This window comes from Somniosus microcephalus, chromosome 13, assembly GCF_052327205.1.
Source record: "Somniosus microcephalus isolate GS21.2 chromosome 13, FLI_Smic_1.0, whole genome shotgun sequence".
Classification (NCBI taxonomy): domain Eukaryota; kingdom Metazoa; phylum Chordata; class Chondrichthyes; order Squaliformes; family Somniosidae; genus Somniosus; species Somniosus microcephalus.
Window position 1 is genome coordinate 137,491,758 of NC_140999.1, and position 22,231 is coordinate 137,513,988.

Consider the following 22,231-nt stretch of genomic DNA (forward strand, 5'->3'; position numbering starts at 1 on the left):
AGATCTAATAATCCACATTTAATAATGTGATGGGCCTCCAATTCTTCAGATCCCTTCTATCCTTTATTTTTATAAGCTAAGCTTATGACACCACTCCTCATAGATGGGGCCAGGCTTCCCTCAATATTAATTTCCTTAAAAACTCCTAAGAGCAATGGACTTAAAATCTCGAAAAATTCTTTATAAAATTCTGCACTTAGTCCATCGGACCCTGGGCTTTCCCCCACCCCCACCCCCACCTTTCATTCCACTTATTGCTACTTTTATTTCCGCTTATCCTACTTCTTTGTCACACATGCTTCTCTCATCCTCCTTTAAACCCTCTTCAATGAAAGCACTAACCTTCTCCATCGCCAAATTGGAAATGTCTTCTTTTGTATATAACTCTTGATAAAAGCTGCTAGCCGCCTCTAAAATCTCCCCACTTTCATGAATGATCTTCTCCCCAACCTTCAACTCTCCAATTAATGATAATCTCTGTCGCAGCTTCTCTTGCTCTAGAAAATATCTAATACATCTTTCGCCCTCCAATGCATCTCTAGCCTTTGCACGGAGAATGGCCCCCTTGCATTTTTCAGCTTGCAATAATTCCCACTCTTCCTTTAGCACCCAGAACTTAGTCTCAGCTCCCTTACCCCCTCTGTCAACTGCTTTACAGACATCCGTAAACCTTTTGTTTATATTTTCTTCTCGACGCCGGTTAGCTGCCGCTCTCTTTTTCCCATAACGTACCAAAAAAACTTTTACCTCATATTTGAAATTGTCCCACCAAACTCTTCTTTCTTTCAAGAACAAAGGTTCCTTCCGAGCATTCTTTATTATAGTTAAAATCCCTTCTTTATAAGCAATTTCTTTCAGGTATTGATTGTTTAAAATTCACAGCCCTGAACCAATCTTAACACTGCTGTTCCTAATTCTAAGAACCAAAGTCGAGTGGTCACTAAAAAATACATTTTTATAATAAATATCCATCACCTCAGAACTTAACCCTTCCCACATTAACACAAAATGTATTCGGCTCGGTTTTAAAACATAACCCACCCAACCTGTTCTGGGGAACTCCCTTTTTATGGGGTTCCGGTCCCTCCATAAGTCTCTCAAATTTAAATTTGCCATCATTTTTACAATCATCCCTCTGGAGTTATCATCCTTAAAGGTCAACTGGGCTGAAATGTCCATCTGAGATAAAAATACATTAAAATCCCCCACTATACAAGGATTTTCCACCTCTGCCACTTCAGTGAATAACCCCCGAAAAAACTTGCGACGCTTGCAATGGTCATTCGGTGCATAGATATTAAAGAGATCGCAATTAAGTTCCTCCATTTTTACTGTAAGAAATCACACACTGGTGTTGTGTGATTTCTTACATTTATCCACCCCAGTCCAACACTGGCATCTCCACTCCATTTTTACTGTTAGCCGTAAAAAATTTCCCTCAGTGTCCTTGTCCACCAAGGCAACGTTCTCTTTTATGGACGGACTCACCAAAACAGCCACCCCTCTACGGTTATTGTTTGCACAACTTGCAAACACCTCTCCCTTCCAAACCTTCTGAACTCTTTCTAGGATAACCTCATCCCAAAAGGTTTCTTGCAGACACAACAAGTCCGTGCCTTTAAAACCCTGCAACAACCGCTGCAATTTCTTCTCACCCCTCAGTCTGTTCACATTAATCGAGACCAATGTAATCATGGCTCCAAAGAAGGGAAGTATGCCTGATAATCTCCCCATCATTTAATCTCTGGCCCTTCCCTCCTCTCATGCTCCTTTCCAAATTTTTGGCCAGCTGTTGCTTTTTCCTGCAGCCTCCGATCCTTTTTCACCTCCTGTTTGAACCTTCCCTCCTGTTTCAGCCTCTTCCTTGCATTAAGTTTGGGCCAAGGAGCTGCCCTTTCTCCCTCCTTCTGCCCCTCCCTAACCTTTCCCTTTCCACATGATGCCACCCCACCCCCCACTTCCATGTCTCTGTCCCCCTCTAATTCCTCACTCTCAAGCTCTTCTGTAACCCTCGGTGCCTGCTCCCCATCAGATACATAATCCTGCTCCCCGTCAGATACATTATCTCCCATAGAGAGTCTTCCTGCTATCGCGGTTTCTCCAACAGTGCCGCTCCCATCGACCTCATCTCCACCTCTGACCCTTGCTCCCTGATCCTTCTCTCTCTGGGACAATGGTGCACCTATATTGCTCCCTTCTGGCGTCTTTGTCTCGCCGCTCCCGTCCTGCTGTCCCTTTAAGGCTCCTGCCTCTTGCACCCTCTCCTTGTCTTGCCCCCTCCTGCTCACCGAGATGTCCAACTCCCCATCTTTCTTTGGAGTACTTACATTTACCACGCACCCCGCTCCCGCCTCCTCTCCCCCCGTGGATACCAGATTCTTTAGGGAGAGCTGAACCATATTAAGGCTCGAGTCTGCACTTGACCCTTACTGCCCTCTGCTGTCTTTGTTCTTTTGCACTGTACTTGGTGTGTTTTCCACCATCTCCATCCTGTTCTCTGCTCCACAATTTTCTGCCTTTTCCTGTGCTCTTTTCTCCTTCAATTTACCAGCTGTGTCCTCCAACTGCTCCGCTCCTCCGGCTATTCCACTCACACCTCCTGCTCCTTCTCCCATCTCCTCATCACTCATAGATCTTCCTTCTGCCTCACACTCACAGCGGGTGTGGCCTCTGTGACACATCCCACAGCTCTCCGCCTTGCAGCTCCGAGCGATGTGTCCAGACTTGCCACAATTATAACAGTACAAGTCTGGACAGCTTCTTACAAAATGGTCATGTCCAAGACAATAATAACAATAATCACTTGGTTATCATGCAGTACTCGGAAGTACTGCACTCCTTCCATTGTCTCGAATTTCATGCTGTATGGTAATGACTTCAACCCCTCTGGGAACCGCACCTTTACATAACGGGTTCCATCTGCTACCCGTGTTCCTGGATAGCATCTCCTCTTCATTGCTGATTTTAATGTCCCACAACTCCAACTTTTTGATTGTCATATCGTCCTCAATATAAATTGGCAAGTTTAAGAATGAGACCACCACCTCTTCCGAATATAGTAGAGATACCTCCAAGAATTTATCGCCAACTTTCAAACTGAGTAAAAGTCTTTCCACCTCCTCTCGGCTACTGACCGTCACCTCGAACCCAACATTCGGCTTTGGTCGGCAGGCAAAGCAGCTTCCCTCGCCACAGTCCTCATGTACCGCTTGGATAATATCCCAAGTGCGTATCTCCTTATCCTCGCACTGAACCACCACCGTGTTTTCTTTTCCAAACCTCCTGGGGTCCCGGCCCAAATCTTTGGGCCTTTTTCTTTCCCTTCCAACCACAGTTTCTCCCCTAATTAAATTCATCTTGGGAACACTGTCTTCTGAGGAACCCAGCCCTCCTGACCCCTTAGCAGCCATCTGGCTGTTGTTTATGGGCCAAATAGGCCCTAAAACCTGAAAAAAAAAACACCACCAACTTTTTACAAACTCACTCCAACTCCCTGCAGCAATCAGGCAACCAGTAACACCTGCTCACTTCTAGCCCCTCCCACCTAGAGAGTGCTACCCACTGAGCCACAGCTAATAAATGACAAGCATATACTGCAGCACTGTAGTATAACATGCTACAATGCTTTTTTTTCATGGAAAGCTTTGTTTCAAAGGGCATCTTATTGTAAAGTATGTTTTGCTGCTCTAGGTGCCCAAGAGGAGAAAGTGGGTAAGCCAATGTCCTGTTTCAACCAAGCACTCTTTCAATGGCAAGCACTGAAATATGTCCCATCCTTGGTGAGGGGTGGTGCAGTCAGTCAGTTAATTGCAGGATAGAGAACCTGGTGAAGCACAGAGCACAAGTGAGGAGGATCAGACACAGATGGATTTGCAGGTGACATAAACTTTGGCATGGGTGGCTAGTTCAAGGGCTCCTACAACAGCTGAGCACAGGAGTGGAGCCATACCTAATTTACTCTTAAAGCCCTGCTGCAGTTGTTTAAAGAGCCACTGGCAGACTGCAATTAAGGTGTCTATGCCTATTCTTTGGAGAACTAAAATGTAGAAATACAAGGTAATAAATACTCTGAATTATTTCCTTTCAATATGAAGTGTAGGAGACCAAAGATTTATACCATTTCTCACAAATGGAGGGTTCTAATAGCACTGGGGGACATTCATGGATGGCCTTGAGGTACAGATGCATTCTGCGAGGCAAATAAGGATCGCAGTGGTTGGCACTCAAGGGCGTCCTTCCCACAAAGTTGTCTGGCAGGAGATAGCTGGTGGGCGGTTGCACTCTGCCACTCCCAGAGTACCTGTCTGCAAATTTGACAGAAGAAGGCAGACCTGAGCAAAGGTTGCCAAGGGCCCCGAGTATGTATGCTACAAAGTGTGTCCTCAGAACCTGTTATTCTTTTACTGCTCACTATTCAAATATTTCTTGCAACCTTACAGTCCTTTGAATATTTAGTATACATGGCCATGCAGCAGCATGGCCCACATTCAGAATGTAATTTGCATCTGAACTGTTGCCATACTGAAATATTAAATGGTTTCATAAAGCAAATGTTTCAAACGCACCCAAGTTGCAGTTATTAACATATGGGATAAGTTGCAAATTGGGCATATGTCTGCCACTGTGTGTACTTCTTAAACTTACAACATCTCAAGACTACTTTCCTGCTTGTAGAATAAGATGACACATAATAAAAGTGAACAAACTCAAAATGGAGGAGGTGCCCAAAAATGACAAGCCCTTGACTCCCTTTTGAGGAGGCCACACTGAATGTGCTGGCCAACAAAAGCCTTAAGTGGTTGTGGAAATTGAAGCCAGAGACCTCTCACTAGCTCAGGGCTAGTTCTATCTTGGTCTTCTTATGTCTACGTTCCTTCTTATGCACTGTCAGGAATACACACAACTGCAAAACCTCACACAGATAATCTTGCAATGCAAACTATCTTTGAAGATGTCCCTTCTTATAATGCTGGAGTCAGCATTCTAACATTTGTTTTTCCTTTTTTAGTGTAGACCTGGAACAGCAGCCTGCCAGCATTGCCAGTGGGCCAAATCAAGACAGCACCTCACAGCCCTCTGCATGTCTCACACCAATGTATGCAAGCACCAGCACAGCTACACAAATCCAGAGGATACAGATAGTGAACTTGAGGAGGTAGAACTGGGTGAATCACAATGCATAGATGAGGAGGTGCATGAACCTTCTTGCCGATTAGTCACATGGATGCCCTCATTGACCTCTTGTACTTTGAGAAATCTAGTAGTGCAGTGAAATCCAGCAGTTGTGTTATGCTGCTGTTGCTATTCAATGGGAAAGGAGATTGCAGTGCAGTCCCTTTTCAAAATATGCATCAGACATGTGCTTGTTGTAACTGCAGGCAGCAAACTGACTGATACTGCAGCTGATCTCTATATTAGCCTGGAGGAATTGGAGACAGAAACATTAAGAGGTGACCCCGAGTACCACTAGCAGTGTATGAGTGGACATTGGTAATAGGTATCATCATAGCAAATGACTTAGCTCTGCAATTGCTGCCATTATTGAAGTAGAGTCTGCAAAGGGAGTTGCCCTTGGTCATCATCAGTTACTTGTGCCTGGTTCTGTAAATATGGTTGGTGGCTTAATGGCAGCCATTGGCAGTACATTTGTTCTTCCATTACACTGTGGCGGAGCCACTAAGGGACTCTGAGCAACTGTATATAATTCCCTTTAACGATGTTTTACTCCAACCTAAGCCTGTACCAGTCTGTTAGTTATTTCTGTGTTTGTACATACTGTTTGCATGTACAGGGCGTGGTCCCTTTAAAAGCGCGGGCAAACGCGATGACGTCATGCCGCTAATCACGTGACCACCCAAGCGTGGGTAAAACGTGATGACGTCATGACACCATCCACGGGACCGCCCTGGCAGTCCTCATGGAAGCTTCAACTTGTACAGACCTGTTTTCGTGGTTCTCCTGTATCGATCTCAAAAAACTGTTTAAACTCGTTTAGTTTTGCATTAAAAACCCGTTTGTTTGATTGCCTGAGTCGACCTCAGTTCTTAGTTAGGCATTTGTCAATTCCTACATTGGTGACCCCATCTTTTGTGAACGTTTTTCACAAAAGGAACACAACATGGCGGCCAACTCAGTTTCGTTGAAGCTACCGCAGTTCTGGGAGCAGCAGGCGACCTCGTGGTTCATCCAGGTCGAGGCCCAGTTCGCCCTGCGAGACATCGTTGCAGATCAAACTAAATACCTCTACGTGGTCTCCGCACTCGACAGCTCCACCGCCTCGCGGATCATCAGCCTCCTCGAGAACCCTCCAACAGAGCGCAAGTATGATACCATCAAGGCGCGGTTGCTGCAAGTCTTCGGGCTCACTAAATCGGAGCGCGCACGTCGATTGCTCGCCATGCCCGGGCTTGGGGACTCCAAGCCTTCGGAATTGATGAGTCAAATGCTCACACTCCTGGGCTCCGAACCAGAAGGTTTCCTTTTTCAGGAATTATTCCTCAGCCAGCTGCCTGAGCAAGTGCAAGCTGCCCTGGCCAGATCTGAGCTAGAAGACTGCGCGGCACTCGTGGCAGAAGTGGACAAAATTTTGGCGGTATCGCAGCAGTACTGCACCGCCACGAGGCGCCCATCCCCCACAGACGCCGTACCAGCTCGTCAGCCTGCTGGGCTGTGTTTCTACCACGCGCAGTTCGGCGCGATGGCGAGACATTGCCGCCCTCCCTGCAACTTCCCCCCAAAAAAACAACTGCAACTTATGAGGAACGGGTCTAACGGGCGCCCCGCGGCCGCCATGGCGATCGGCAATGCCGGCAAGTTGCTTTTCATTACCGATACGCTCTCTGGCCGTCATTTTCTGTGCGACACCGGAGCACAGCACAGCATTTTGCCAACGTCCGCCCTCGATGTACAGGCAGGGAAGCATGGCCTCACCCTTGAAGCGGCCAATGGCGGAACGATTCGGACTTTCGGCAGACGGCATGTACAGGTTTGCTTCGGGGGGCAACGGTTTCATTGGGAGTTCGTTACGGCCAAGGTTTCTCAACCCATTCTCGGCGCGGATTTCCTGTGTGCCAACAGCCTCCTGGTTGACGTGCAGAACCGGCAGTTGATCAACGCGGCAACTTTTCATTCTATCCCTTGTTACTGCAGTACCATTACGTTGCGCACCGTCGCCTGTGCTTCTCCGGCTCCGGATGAGTTCGCTCGCCTGCTCGGCGAATTCCCCGACCTGTCAAAGCCCACTTTCCCCTCCACGGCCACGAAACATGGTGTGGAACACCACATCACCACCAACGGCCCCCCGGTCTATGCGCGGGCCTGGCGTCTGGAACCTGGCAAGCTGGCAGTCGCGAAAGCGGAGTTCGCGACCATGGAACGGTTAGGGATTATTCACCGGTCGAATAGTCCCTGGTCTTCACCCCTCCACATCGTCCCGAAGCCTGGCGGCGGATGGCGGCCATGCGGCGACTATCGACGCCTAAACGACGCCACCTCTCCTGATCGGTACCCAATCCCCCATATTCAGGATTTCTCCGCCCATTTGGCAGGGAACACTATATTCTCGAAAGTCGACCTCGTCCGGGGCTACCACCAGGTCCCCCTTCATCCCCAAGACGTTCAGACGACTGCAGTCATCACCCCATTCGGCCTTTGAGTTCTTAAGAATGCCGTTTGGCTTAAAGAACGCCGCCCAGGCTTTCCAACGCCTGATGGACTCCGTGCTGCGGGACCTCAAGTTCCTCTTTTTCTACTTAGACGACATCCTCATTGCCAGTCCCACCAAAGCAGAACACATCTGTCACCTCCGCACCCTTTTTCAGCGTCTCAGCCAACACGGCCTGATTATCAACCCGGCCAAGTGTCAGTTTGGCCTGCAGCAAATTGATTTCCTGGGGCATCGCATCACTTCAGAGGGAGCTGTTCCTTTACAGGCGAAGGAAAGACATCCTTTCCACACCCGCAAACCATTAAGGCACTGCAGGAATTCCTAGGCATGGTAAACTTTTACCATAGTTTCGTGCCTAAGGCAGCACTGCTCATGCAGCCCCTGTACGAGGCCCTCAAGGGCAGGACTGGTAAAGATACGGTAGACTGGGCGGAGGGCATGGCCCGGGCGTTCGCCGACACAAAAAGAGCCTTGGCCAATGCGACTATGCTGGCGCACCTGCTACCAGGAGCCACCATCGCCCTCACCACCGACGCGTCAGACTATGCAATCGGCATCATGCAAGAGCAGTGGGTGAATGGGACCTGGCAGCCGTTGGTATTCTTCAGCCGTCAACTACAGCGGAACAAGAGGAAGTATAGCACATTCGACCGGGAGTTGCTCGCCCTTTTTCTGGCCATCTGACATTTTCGCTTCCTCCTGGAAGGACGTCCCTTCACCGCCTTCGTGGACCATAAGCCACTCACCTTCGCCATGGCCAAGACCGCCGAACCGTGGTCATCCCGACAGCAATGTCACCTGACGTACATATCCGAGTTTACCACGGATATACAGCATGTTGTCAGTAAGGACAACCTGGTGGCTGACTGCCTCTCCCGCGCGACCACCAATACAGTTCATTTAGGCATCGATAACGCCCTCATGGCAGCGGATCAAGCCTCGGACCCAGAAGTCCAAGCCTACAGAACCACCATCACTGGCCTCCAGTTGGCCGACGTCAAGTTCCATGCGGCAGGTACCACGCTCTTGTGTGACGTCTCCGTTCGGGACCCTCGCCCTGTCGTACCGGCCGTCTGGCGCCGCAAAGTGTTCAACGCCATACATGGGTTATCACACCCAGGAATGAAGGCCTCCCAGAAGCTGATGTCGAGGAAATTCGTATGGCACAGCATGCACAAGGATGTCCGCGACTGGACCAACACCTGCGTGGTCTGCCAAAAGGCCAAAGTACATCGTAACATCAAAGCTCCATTGGCCACCTTCACAGTGCCGGAGCGACGGTTCGACCATGTCAATGTGGACCTGGTGGGTCCACTCCCACCCTCCCATGGTGTTTCACACATCCTGACCATGGTTGACCGCACCACCAGATGGCCGGAGGCGGTTCCCCTATCATCCACGACTTCGGCGGACGTGGCCAGAGCGTTCATTTCCACCTGGGTCGCCCGTTTCGGAGTGCCTGCTGATATTTCTTCGGACAGGGGACCACAGTTTTCCTCCGAACTCTGGAATGCAGTGGCCCAAGGGCTCGGTGTCAAATTACACCGCACCACAGCCTACCACCCATAGGCGAATGACCTCTGTGAACGTTTCCACCGGTTACTAAAAGCCTCCCTGAGGGCCAGCCTCCAGGACGCTGGATGGGTAGACAAGCTACCGTGGGTCCTGTTGGGCCTTCGCACGGCCCCCAAAGAAGACCTTCGCTCTTCATCAGCGGAGCTGGTGTACGGTCAGCCGCTGCGAGTCCCGGGAGGTTTCCTGCCAGAATCGACGAAGCCATGGTCCGTGTCTGACCAGCTTACTAGTCACCAGGAGGTGGCCAGATGCTTCGCGCCGGTGCCCACTTCGCACCACGGGCTGCAGAGTTCGCACATTCCCCCGGAGCTTCACAAGGCCGAATACATCTTTATTTGTCACGATGCTCATAGGAATTCGCTCAAGGCCCCATACACTGGTCCTTTCCGTGTGCTAGAGGCAGGGGACAAAACCTTCAAGGTGGATGTCGGTGGTAAACCGGACCACATTTCGGTCGATCGTATAAAGCCGGCACATCTGGACCTCGACCGCCCCGTTGAGACAGCACAGCCGCCAAGATGAGGTCGGCCACCTATCGTCGTCACGCCAGACCAAGTGCAATCGCCCGCTCCACCGCCAGCCGTCCAGCAGCCTCCGCTTCGGGAGTACAGGAGTTGTTCTGACAGGCTTGTCAGCCCCCCTCACCGTTTGACTTTTTCCGTTAACGAGAATTCTGAGGGGGCGCATGTGATGGAGCCACTAAGGAACTCTGAGCAACTGTATATAATTCCCTTTAATGATGTTTTACTCCAACCTAAGCCTGTACCAGTCTGTTAGTTATTTCTGTGTTTGTACATACTGTTTGCATGTATGGGGCGTGGTCCCTTTAAAAGCGCAGGCAAACGCGATGACGTCATGCCGCTAATCACGTGACCACCCAAGCGCGGGAAAAACGTGATGACGTCATCCACGGGACCGCCCTGGCAGTCCTCGTGGAAGCTTCAACTTGTACAGACCTGTTTTCGTGGTTCTCCTGTATCGATCTCAACAAACTGTTTAAACTCGTTTAGTTTTGCATTAAAAACCCATTTGTTTGATCGCCTGAGTCGACCTCAGTTCTTAGTTAGGAATTCGTCAATTCCTACAACACCTTCTTTAATCTTCTTCACCCTTTTGAATGAAATCTTATTACAGGACTAGTTTTGGTCTCCTTACCTAAGGAAGGAGACACTTGCCTTGGAGGGAGTTCAACTGAGGTTCACTAGACTGCTTCCTGAGGTGAGGGGATTGTCATATGAGGAGAGGGTGAGTAGACCAGGCCTATATTCCCTAGAGTTTAAAAGAATGAGAAGTGATCTCATTGAAACATATAAAATTCTTACAGGGCTTGACAGGGTAGATGCAGGGAGGATGTTTTCCCTGGCTGGGAAGTCTAGCACTAGGGATCACAGTCTCAGGATAAGGGGTCGGACATTTAGGACTGAGATTAGGAGAAATTTCTTCACTCAAAGGTTTGTGAATCTTTGGAATTCTCTATCCCAGAGAGCTGTAGCTGCTCAGTATTTGAATATCATGGGCCAGAAATTCCAGAACGGGGCATGCAGCGCGTGCAAGCCCCATATTTGCACTTACCCCGCGCTCCTGCCGATCAGCTCCAGGGACGCCTGCACTTCCAGAAACTGAAACAAGAATCCCGGGCAGCGTATGACGTCACGCCGCCCAGGAGTGCAGCCAGCGCGGACCCAGGAGCGTGCAGTGTAAGTGAGACACGCCCCTTGAGGTCTCAGTTTCACTGGACACGCCCCCAATGTTTCTGTCAAGCTGCTTTGCTTTTTTACATGCAAAGCAGCAGTTTAAATAGGTTTTTGGAAGTTTTTTCAAGATTTTGGTAACTTTTATAAAAAAATTTAAATGTTTACATTATTTTGAGTAATCTGAAGTAGTTTTAAAGAGAATTAAAGCAATTTAAAGACTTTTAAAAGCCCTAAAAGAATTTTTTTAATTCCATTTATTTATTTAGCAATGTCGTCGTCATACGTGTCTTCACACTGTTCCCTTTGGGGAACTGTATGAAGTGGTGGAAGGATTTATGGCCGTGATTAACGCTCATTCCGTGACCGTAACCATCTTTGAACCAGCCATTAGGGCGGTTAGTCCTATGGCGGGAGGGTTTTACGGGCTCCCACAAGCTATACAAGGAGGGGGGCCACCCACACCCACGGACGCAAATATCCCACTGGATGTCAACCCAGAATTTAGAGCCGGAGCTCTGACTCCACTTGCCGGGACTGTCTGGAGCGGGGTTCGAAACCCTACCCTGATCTGGCCCAGCGGCAGGGATCCTACCGCTATGACAAAGGCCCAATCCGATTAGCAACGTGAAATGGCAGCATAGGGCTCCAGTCACGGGGAGGGAAAAGGCGCAGGAAACGTATGGGTGTCACCTTTTGTGCGGAGTGGGCCTTTTGCGTAGCAGTAAGCATCCCCGCCGCTGGGCCAGAAGGAGTAGGGTTTTGAACCCCACTCCAGACAGTCCCGGCAAGTGGACTCGGAGCTCCAACTTTAAATTCTGGGTGGACATCCAGCGGGATACTTGCGTCCGTGGGTGTTGGTGGCCACCCCCCCCCCGTCAGATGGGTTGTGGGAGCCCGTAAAACCCTCCCGCCATAGGACTAACCACCCTAATGGCTGGTTCAAAGATGGTTACGGTCACGGAATGAGCGTTAATCACGGCCATAAATCCTTCCACCACTTCATACAGTTCCCCAAAGGGAACAGTGTGAGGATACGTCCGATGATGACCTCTTGCGCAATGCACCTCCTTGGACCCTCAGTCGCAGGTGCGAGGGGGCAAGTGGTGCAAGTGTTAAATTTTTTATTTTATTGACATGTAAAATGTTGGCCCAATAATTCCCTTCCAAATGCGCTAGTACGGTCGGGGTACTTACGCATCTGGCCGGATGAAATGCCGGTTTTCAGCATGCACAGTGCATGTGGGGAAAACCGGCATTTCCTGTCCTCTGAACGAAGGGGTTCAGAGGCAGAACGCGTGCGACTGCACATGCAACGCGTGCGCAGTATAATTCGCCGCTTTCATTAATGCTTTCAGTGAGGTCCAGTCATTACAACTTACACATGAAAAAAGCATGGGTACAGTTGCTACAGAGGCTGCGGAGGAAGATATTTCTTATCGTGGAGCTTCTGAAAGTATGTATGTCTGTATATATTCCTTTGCGTGTTATGTATATATTCCTTTACTTATGTGTATGAATGTATTATTTAATTATGACTTTCAGAGAAAGTAACTTATTGGAAAATCATAATTAAAAACATACATTCATAGTAAAGGAATATAAAACATACATACATATACGTAAAGGAATATATGTGGACATACATACATAACTCATTCTCACATTCCATTCACACAGCCACAATTGCTCCTTCTACCTACCGTTCTGAAAACCCTTTAAAAAAAAAAAAATTTAACTTTAAAACTTACTTAAAATTTCTTAAAATAACTTCCCTCCCTTTCCCAAACAAAAATATTGCATTTCAAAAGCTCCACGATAAAATATATCTTCCTCCGCAGCCAATGAACCACTTTACACTTGCTTTTTTTCAGTGTAAGTTCTGAGGACTTACCCTCATGGATTTCATGAATGAAATCCACGAAGTTCACTGCGCAAGCGCTGCCTGTGCAGTCGCACGCGCTCGAGGTCTGGAAATGCCGGCGTTCCCCGCATGCGCTGTTCCTGCTGAACGCCGGCATTTCCAACGGCCAGAAGCGTGAGTACCCCGAGCGCACTCACGCTTCTGGCCTGGAATTTCTGGCCCAATCAAAACAGAGATCAATAGATTTTTGGGTACTGGGGGACTCAAGGGATATGGGGATAGTGTGGGAAGGTGGAGTTGAGGTGGAAGATTAGCCAAGAATGGTGGAGCAGGCTCAAAGGGTTGAATGGCCTACTCCTGCTCCTATTTCTTATGTTCTTATGGTTTGAAAGTAATCTCCTTTTATTACAATATACAGTGGCAAGTTAAAAAAGCTCTTTCTATAGGAGATCCCTTTCAGCCAGATGATATCCTCGCTGTCTTTAACATCCATTTTAAATGGAAGGAGCTGAAACTGGGCAAGGTACCAGGAAAATCAAGGACTGCATCAAATTGTCCTCAATTGCATTGCATTTCACTACCTAATGAAGCTCTCTCATATTCTCATACAACTGGAAGAGCAGAAATCCAGGTAGGGGAAATTGTGCTGTGCATGCATCAGGAGAGCCAATGACAAATTTGTGAGGTGGCTGATTTTTCTCCCCCACTGCACTACCGCCCCACCTCCCCCCCACCGCCCCCTCCCCTAACATTACCCAGTTCTCATAACTTATGCAATAGACTGGGAGAGACCAGATATTACTTAGAAGTAAACTATTATGTTGTATAACTGGAATTCTATACTGAATAAATTAGGAAAAAATTATTTGCATCAGATTTCCATACACATGAATTGGAGTCTCTTTTACACAGCATGTTTTCTTTTTAATGTAGTATATCCTCTTACAGTGTCTGTCATCCATGGGATGTGGAAATTATTTTTTCCATTCAATGTAGCATTGCCTGGAGTAAAGGAGGAACAGATGTATTACTATATTTTAAAAATTGTTGTAAGTTTGCACAGAAAGTGTGCTATTCTCATTACATTTCAAAGAAAATCTATGTACAGTATTGTGCGTTAGTTTTCAAATTGATATCAAATCAAATCAAAACATTAAAATAATCAATCTCACAATAGAAATTTGCTCAGTAGAGGTTCCTCTCGTGTAAAACTCCACAACACTTTTTTTTTAAAGTAGCAATTTCCTTGACTCACTGTAATTGTTCTTCCTCTATATACCACCTCCAAGTGTAGAATTTCTTAGATTATGAAAATACTCTGGATTTTTTCTCAAATCTGCAATATAGAAAGAATAAAGAACATGCATTTTTTAAAGCGCCTTTCATGATCTCAACATGTCCCAAAGTCCTTTACAGCCAATGAATTACTTTTGAAGTGTAGTCAACGTCGTAATTTATGGAAACACAGCAGCTAATTGAAAGACGGAACAGGCTTGAGGGGCTAAATGGCCTACTCCTGTTCTTATATTCCTATATTCAGGAGTAAGTGAATTTTTAATGGCATGATAAGTCATAATTACTCTCAAACAACCTCTCTGGCACTGAAAATTAAATATTACAAGTGTGGAGTCTCATTCCTTTAGAAGTTAATGAGTGTTAGAGATTCTTTTTAAAAAAAAATTTAAACTTTTTCTGTCTGTCTCTTTTATCTCTCTCTCTCTTAATCCCATCTTTCTTTCCCAATCTTTATTTTGCTTTCTATATATGATTTAAATCTAATTTATACTCCCTGCTTTAAACTTCTTGGATTTTACAAACCTCGGTGGGTCTGTGGCGGGTGACATCGGTGGCGGGTCACGAACCCACTGCTGTCTCCATCCCGAACTCTGAAATGAATTTCCCCTGATTGGACTTGTTAAGACCAATTAGAGGAAGCGGGTCTGGTGACATCATTTGATGACGCGTCATCAGCTGGTTTCCTTAAAGGGACCATGGCCAACTTTCCTTTGACGTTTGTGCTGTCAGAGTTCTACAGCATTGAGGTGCTATAAACATTGACAAGCACTGCACAAAGGTGCAGGGTTGCACCCAGGATCTCCCATGACTCCCTCCATATGCTTATGGAGGGAGTCACAGCATGAAGGGAGGTCCTCTTCCCTTCCCATGGGCGGAGGAGACCTCCCCAGGAGATCAACGCAGCCTAGTTGCACATTGCACGGGAGGACATAAGCAGGGATGTGGTCAGGAGGACCTGGGTGCAGTGCCGCAAATGTTTCAATGATCTCAGTAGATCATGAAACATTAGTACAAAGTCACACTCAACCTCATCCTGCTGTGCCTCTCATCATATCCCCATCACTCTGCCTTCCCTACCCTACTCCTGTACATCCTTACTCACACCAACTTACTTTGCACCACCACCCATTCCTCTCTATCTACATTATCATTTCCCCATCTCACTAGCTATCCCTCACACTCACCCTCATCCTAGTGCAATCATACCAACTAACAAGAGGTGGCAACAAGAGCAGGTCAGAGGCTGGGTATTCTGCGGCAAGTGTCTCACCTCCTGACTCCCCAAAGCCTTTCCACCATCTACAAGGCACAAGTAAGGAGCGTGATGGAATACTCTCCACTTGCCTGAATGAGTGCAGCTCCAACAACACTCAAGAAGCTCGACACCATCCAGGACAAAGCAACCCACTTGATCGGCACCCCATCCACCACCTTAAATATTCACTCCCTCCACCATCAGCGTACCGTGGCTGCAGTGTGAACCATCTACAAGATGCACTGCAGCAACTCGCCAAGGCTTCTTTTGCAGCATCTCCCAAACCCGCGACCTCTTCCACCTAGAAGGACAAGGGCAGCAGGCGCATGGGAACACCACCACCTCCAAGTTCCCCTCCAAGTCACACACCATCCTGAATTAGAAGTATATCGTCGATCCTTCATCGTCGCTGGGTCAAAATCCTGGAACCCCCTACCTAACAGCACTGTGGGAGTACCATCACCACACAGACTGCAGCAGTTCAAGAAGGCGGCTCACCACCACTTTCTCAAGGGCAACTTGGGGTGGGCAGTAAATGCTGGCCTTGCCAGTGATGCCCAGATCCCATAAATGAATTTAAAAAACCAACACACAAGGGTAGGCATTTGGATGTTTTACACAATGTTCATGTAAGGTTTCTGTTAATGTGGTGTCAAACATTGAAACGTTTATTTTCAACACTTTGCATTCGTTGACAGATTGTGTGCACATTTGGAAGTGGCTTAGTGAGTTGCAGTGAATGGTGAGACATAACGGTACCCCTCACAATGGCGATGAGTGTGAAAGGAATGGCTTGGGAATTGTAGGGATGCTTTATGGTGCTGGTGTGGGGTGGTGTCAGTCTGATGCATCATGTGGCAGCCAGGGTGTACAGCATCAAGTGAAATAAATCTGGCCATGGAGAGGTCATCCCTGGCCTCCTGGGCAGCAGTGTGGCCGACCTGTCAAACTCAAAAAGCTGGGAAAAAAACATTGTTAAGTGGCTGCAAACAAGCCGCTAATGATTTTAGTTGCCTTCCCCGCCGCTGCGTGTCGGGTCTGCTCAGCGCTGACAAACCCAACATTTGGTAAAGGCGTGTGGCGGCGGGTTCACAGCAGGGGAAAAAACACTTTCCCACCCGACCTGCCACCGGTCGCGCCCTCTGACCCCTCGCAAAATCCAGCCCTGCATGTCGCAGTGAGGATTCTTCAATCTGGTTGGTTGAAGAGCCTCGCTATTTTTTGACCTGCACACAGACACCCTGTAGATAGTGCCACCCTGGATCAGACACCGGATTAGAGCAAGTCTGCGCACTAAAGCCCACAAAAACTTTGTGGATGGCTGTCAGTGAGGTGAACGGCAAGTGCTGTTCCTTCGCCACTGACTGCAAAATCTGGACCATTATGCAGCAAACAAATTTGTGTTTTATATAAGCATGCCTACTACTTCACGAATGAATTATTATAGGAATCTGTCAGAAATTCATCCGCTTTAAAAAAAAAAATTTCCCCAATCTCTCTGACTACTATTAATACTAACAGATAGCTTGACATACGTTCAGTGGCTGACTGAGCATTGCGCCTCACTAATGCATCATTGTTAATTGGGTTCATAGTGCTTGGTGAGTGAGAATCGAAGGCAATAGAAGTAAAGGCTTTTACTCTATGATGCCAGTAAAAAAAATTACCCTCCGATTGAGGATCTTGGCAATTTGGTTTATACAATGTGAAGTGACACAATATTTGTTTTAGTATGCTGTATTTAACACTAGCTGGGGTGAGCCCGGCGTTGCCGAGGCTTTTTCGAGGGCATGTTGTTGGAAGAGAGAGAGAGAGCGACTGGGGGGGTGGCAGAGAGAGACTGGGGGGGGGGAACAGAGAGAGACTGGGGGGGGGGGGAGAACAGAGACTGGGGGGGATCAGAGAGAGACTGGGGGGGAACAGAGAGAGACTGGGGGGGGGGAACAGAGAAGCTCTCCCCCCTCCCCCGCGATTTCCCGAGGCTCTCCCCCCCCACCCCGCGATTTCCCGAGGCTCTCCACCCCCCCCGCGATTTCCCGAGGCTCTCCCCCCCCCGCGATTTCCCGAGGCTCTACCCCCCCCGCGATTTCCCGAGGCTCTCCCCCCACCGCGATTTCCCGAGGCTCTCTCCCCCCCCCCCCCGCGATTTCCCGAGGCTCTCCCCCCCCCCGCGATTTCCCGAGGCTCTGCCCCCCCCCCGCGATTTCCCGAGGCTGTGTGCTGGCGTCACGGGGGCCGTGCGCATGCGTGCTGGCATCAAGGCGGCTGCGCAACTGGCGGCCTCTTAATTTTTTTTAAACTCATGCGTGCTGGCGTCACGGGGTGGCGGGCCGTGCGCATGCGTGGTTTCAAGACCGCCGGCGTGCCCCGTTGCCGGGGTAACGGGGGCCGTGCGAATGCGTGCCGTCGTCAAGGCGGCCGCGCAACTGGCGGCCTCTTCTTTTTTTTAAACTCATCTTTCGCCGAGTAAGAGGAGATTAAATAAATAGAGAGCAGCAAAAGAGGAGGAGGGAGTAGGAGTCGCTCGGTAGGCCCATGCAAGAAGGACGGTAGATGTGAATAGGAGGCAGGGCTCGGCTGCCGGTTAACTAAGTGGCCCCTCCGGTCGGACGCAGGCCTGGTCTCGAACGAGGAGCCAACTGCCCCGCCCACCGCGTGCGCATTTGCTAAACACAATTTAAAACACAAATAAACTGTTATTTAATTCCCTAACACATCATTAAAATATTTACCTTAGTTCCCTAACACACAGAAAGTGTGGGGGAAAAAATCGTGAAAAATCAAGATGGCGGCCACTCACCTCGGTTCAGAAGGATAAGGCCCGCCCACACACGCACCGATTGGTCGACCGGTCAGGTCACCGAAGTGTAGGATTGGTCAATCGTCAAGTCACTCGACACTCAACTGTAGGATGGCACGCGCCAGGAACCCGCCGTCCGATTGGTCGACCTCGACGTCACACGGTCGCTAATGAGATGCTAATGAGCGGAACGCTGAATGTTTTTCGGATACCGCGGGCGGGATTTTTGTCCGGCCGAAATGTAAATACGCCTATGACCGGTCCGGAATCGCAAGCTTTCTTTTGAGGCGACGCGCGCGTCGGTACGCTCTGTAACTTTCAAACGTATAGAACACGGACAGACAGACAGACAGACATCGGGACAGACAGACAGAAGAGCCGCTTTAAAAAATAGATAATAAAATTGCTCTTCTGTCTGTCTGTCTGTCCGTCCGTCCTCTATACACCCAAAAGTTATAGAGCGAACCTACACGCGTGTTACATCAAAAGAAAGCTTACGATTCCGGAACGGTCATAAGCATACTTACTTTTCCGTCAGACAAAAATTGTGCCAACGGTATCCAAAAAACGTTCAAAATTCCACTCATTACATGGGAAAAATTCTGCTCATTAGCATTGAGTGACGTGAAGGTTGACCAATCATACGGGGCGCGCGCTGCGTCACGGGGGCGTGTAATGGCGTTTGTGGGCAGGGCTTAACTTTTCAAAATGCCGTTCAATCGGCCATCTTGATTTTTCTGCCTTTCTTTACCTCACTTGCTCCTTCTCTCTCTCCTCTTCCCTCTCTAAGGAAAATAACAAATTCATTGACTTTTAAATACTATTTAGCAATCTATCTTTATTGCAGTGGATGCGCGGAGCCGTGGCCTAGCAGCGCGGGAAGCCTGGGCCTTGAGTTGAGCGGATTCCCGGCGCGATGCCACTGCCCCCTGGGCCCGGTCCTCGGCTCCGTTTGCGGCCGGGGACTCAGGCTTTCCCCCCCTCGGCCTGGTCCCGGGGCTCGGCTCCGTTTGCGGCCAGGGACTCGGGCTTTCCCCCCCTCGGCCTGGTCCCGGGGCTCGGCTCCGTTTGCGGCCGGGGACTCAGGCTTTCCCCCCCCTCGGCACGGTCCCGGGGCTCGGCTCTGTTTGCGGCCGGGGACTCGGGCTTTCTCCCCCTTGGCCCGGTCCTGGGGCTCGGCTCCGTTTGCAGCGGGAGCTCAGCTTGGGTGACTCGGGCCGGGTCTCAGGCGCCAAGCCGCCCACAGGGTCTCCGCAGCTTTCTCCCCTCTCTCCTGTCACCCCGGCCTCGCGGAAGTAGGAGCAGCGATGGTGGGCCAGCGGGGAAGGAGCTGCTGCTCAAGGCCGCGGTCGCTGTCCTTCGCCCGGAGGCTCGCCTACTTTGATGGCCATTTCGAGTGGCTGTGCCGGCGCCGGCTGCCCGTCTCCGAGCCTGAGTGGCGCCGGGTGCTGGAGCCTCTGCTCCGCTGCGGGGTTGCACGGACTGGCGCCCGGACTCGCTCTCACTCGGGCCGCCGCACCATGGCGCTGGCCGCCGCCACCCTGCTCTCGCTCGGCTGCTTCTTCCTCCTCTGCAGCCACCCTGCTCTCGCTCGGCTGCTTCTTCCTCCTCTGCAGCCGCCCGGCGCTCGCTTCCTGAGCTTCTGTGGCCCCTTTCCCCCCCTCACCCCTTTCCCCCCCCCCTTTCCCCACCCCTTTCCCCCCTTCACCCCTTTCTCCCCCTTCACCCCTTCCCCCTTCACCCCTTTCCCCCTTCACCCCTTTCCCCCCTTCACCCCTTCCCCCCTTCACCCCTTTCCCCCCTTTCCCCCGCTCTCTCTCTTCCCCCCAGTCGCTCGCTCTCTCTCTTCCCCCAGTCGCTCGCTCTCTCTCTTCCCCCCAGTCGCCCTCTCTCTCTCTTCCCCCCAGTCGCTCGCTCACTCTCTTCCCCCCAGTCTCTCGCTCTCTCTCTTCCCCCCCAGTCTCTCATGCTCTCTCTTCCCCCCAGTCGCTCTCTCTTTTCCCCCCAGTTGCTCTCTGTCTTCCCCCCAGTCGCTCTCTGTCTTCCCCCCAGTTGCTCTCTGTCTTCCCCCCAGTCACTCTCTCTCTTCCCCCCAGTCGCTCTCTTTCTCTCTTCCAACAACATGCCTTCAAAAAAGCCTCGGCACCGCCGGGCACTCTAGCTAGTATATAGTAAAGCGGTTGGTTTGTTGTCTGTTTGTCTGTCCGCTATACACTCAAAAGTTATAGAGCGTACCTACACGTATGTTATATCAAAAGAAAGGTTATGATCAGGGTAGTCTAATAGGTGTATTTACTTTTTGGTCAGACAATAATTGTCCGGACACTAGACAGAAAACGTTCAAAAATCCGCTCATTAGCGGTTGACCAATCCTACCGCTCATTAGCGTTGAGTGACGTGATGGTGGACCAATCCTACAGTTCAGTGACCTGATGGTTGACCAATCGGTGCGTCACGGGCGGGACCTAATCCTGCAGCCTTCCCAAACTTTGCCGACATTTTTTTCATCCCCACAGTGACAGCACCAGCCAAACAACCCCCACATTGTGGCTCCGGGAGCGGGAGGTGAGTTGCAGTCACTTGGGCCGAGCCTCACAACCGCTCGGCCCGAGACACAGAGCGGGCGGGGGAGCGTCAGCGGCCAGCCGTAAACCATGCCACCTGCGGCGCGGCTCCCGGCCGCACCGGCCGCTCAGCGGGGATCCGTCTTGGCCCCAGACCCCGGCCGGGCCTGAAGCGCTAGGCCCCACATGGCCACCGCGGCCGGGCTCAATTTTCAAAGCCCTTCCCCAGGTGCCAAAAGCGGGGAGGGAGGGAGGGAGAGGGAGAGAGAGAGAGAGGGGACAGACAAGGGCAGGGAGAGAGATGGGGGGGAGAGAGAGAGGGGGCAGGGAGAGAGAGGGGCACGGAGAGAGAGGGTGAGGGACAGAGAGAGGGTCACGGAGGGAAAGAGTGACACAGAGCGCGGGAGCGGCAGCACCCACCCGTAAACCGCGCGGCCCAAAAAAGCCCTGGCAATGCCGGCCCCCCCCCAGCTAGTATACATATAAATAGTAAATGGTAGTCAAAGGAAGGGTGGGGCTGATTAGGGACCAAAAAGGAGATCATCTTGTGGAGGCAGAGGGCATGGCTGAGGTACTAAATAAGTATCTTGCCTTCACTAGAGAAGAGGATGCTGTTAATCTATATATATAACTAGCTGGGGAGCCCCGCGTTGCGAGGGCAATTTTGAGGCGCTTGGTCTCCCTGCCCCTGTGTGTCCCCCCTCTCCCTGTCACGTCCTCTCCCTGTCCTATCCCTCCCTCCCCTCCCCTCTCTCCCTCCCCTCCTCTCCCCTCCCCCCCCCTCCCCTCCTCTCCCTCCCCTCCCCTGTCTCCCTCCCTCCCCCACTCCCCCACTCCCCTCTGTCCCTCTCTCCGGCCCCTCCCCCTGCCTAGCGCCTGAGGTCCGGAGCTGAGGTCCCCCGCGTATCGCGCGGCTGATGGACGGCCGCTGTGGGCGGGCGGGCGGCGCATGCGCGGTCAGTGCGGGCGGCGCGAGCCCACCGCGATTTCCCGAGGCTCTCCCCCCCCCGCGATTTCCCGAGGCTCTCCCCCCCCCGCGATTTCCCGAGGCTCTCCCCCCCCCGCGATTTCCCGAGGCTCTCCCGCCCCCCCGCGATTTCCCGAAGCTCTCCCCCCCTGCGATTTCCCGAGGCTCTCCCCCCCCGCGATTTCCCGAGGCTCTCCCCCCCCCGCGATTTCCCGAGGCTCTCCCCCCCCCCGCGATTTCCCGAGGCTCTCCCCCCCCCCGCGATTTCCCGAGGCTCTCCCCCCCCCGCGATTTCCCGAGGCTCTCCCCCCCCTATTAAACTGTTATTTAATTCCCTAACACATCATTAAAATATTTACCTTAGTTCCCTAACACACAGAAAGTGTGGGGGGGAAAATTGTGAAAAATCAAGATGGCGGCCACTCACCTCGGTTCAGAAGGATAAGGCCCGCCCACACACGCACCGATTGGTCGACCGGTCAGGTCACCGAAGCGTAGGATTGGTCAATCGTCGAGTCACTCGACACTCAACTGTAGGATGGCACGCGCCCGT